This window comes from Arachis duranensis, chromosome 2, assembly GCF_000817695.3.
Source record: "Arachis duranensis cultivar V14167 chromosome 2, aradu.V14167.gnm2.J7QH, whole genome shotgun sequence".
Lineage (NCBI taxonomy): Eukaryota > Viridiplantae > Streptophyta > Magnoliopsida > Fabales > Fabaceae > Arachis > Arachis duranensis.
The window spans coordinates 24,043,164-24,044,476 of NC_029773.3; positions in this window are offsets into that span (position 1 = coordinate 24,043,164).

Sequence of the window (1,313 nt, forward strand, 5' to 3'; positions counted from 1 at the left end):
GGGTTCATACTTTGATCATGGTTCCTAGTGATCCATGCATTAGCATAGAACTCTTGAACCATCAATATTCCGACTTGTTGCATGGGGTTGGTTATGACTTCCCACCCTCTTCTTTGGATCTCATGTCGGATTTCCGGATACTCATTCTTTTTTAGCTTGAAAGGGACCTCGGGGATCACCTTCTTCTTTGCCACATCATCATAGAAGTGGTCTTGGTGGCTCTTGGAGATGAATCTCTCCTTTTCTCATAACTCGGAAGTGGAAGCTTTTGCCTTCCCTTTTCCTTTTCTTGAGGAAACTCCGGTCTTGGGTGCCATTGATGGTGAATGAAAAATAAAAAGCTTAGGCTTTTTTACCACACCAAACTTAAAATTTGCTCGTCCTCGAGCAAGAAAGAAAAGAAGAGTAGAAGAAGAAGAAGAGGAGAATGTTTGGGGAGAAGTAGAGAAGGGGGTTCGGCTATATGAGAGAAGAAGAGGTTTTTGTTGTGTGAAAATGAAGAAGAAAGGAGAGGTATTTATAGGGAGAGGAAGGGTTGGGTTTCGGCCATTTTGGGTGGGAATGGGTGGGAAATTGAACTTGAATTTGATGAGGGTAGGTGGGGTTTATGGGGAAGGGGAGGTTGATGTGAATGGTGCATGGGGAAATTGGGAAGAGGAGTTGAGGTGATTGGTGAAGGTTTTTGGGAAGTGTGACATTGAAAATGAGATTTGGATTAGGAGAGTGTGATTAGGATTAAAAGAAAAGGTAGGTGGGGATCCTGTGGGGTCCACAGATCCTGAGGTGAAAAGAAATACCATTCCTTCACCAAATAGGCATGTAAAATGCCTTCGTGCATCATTCTGGCGTTCAAACGCCCATTGGTGCATGTTCTGGGCGTTAAACGCCCATGTGATGCTTGTTTCTGGCGTTGAACGCCAGTTTGAAGCTTGTTTCTGGCGTTCAGCGCCAGATTGTCCTCTGTGTGCGCATCCTGGCGTTAAACGCCAGGATGTAGCTTGTTTTGTGCGTTCAGCGCCAGAAAGATGCTCTGTTCTGGCGTTGAACGCCAGCCAGATGCATCTTCTGGGCGTTGAACGCCAGCCCGTGCGTCCTCTAGGGTGAAAAATTTTTTTTTCTTCTGTTTTTGACTCTGTTTTTAATTTTTTTGATTTTTTCGTGACTCCTCATGATCATGTACCTAATTAAACATAAAAATAACAAAGAAACAAAATAAAATAAAATTAGATAAATAAAATTGGGTTGCCTCCCAACAAGCGCTTCTTTAATGTCAATAGCTTGACAGTGGCTCTCATGGAGCCACAAGATGATCA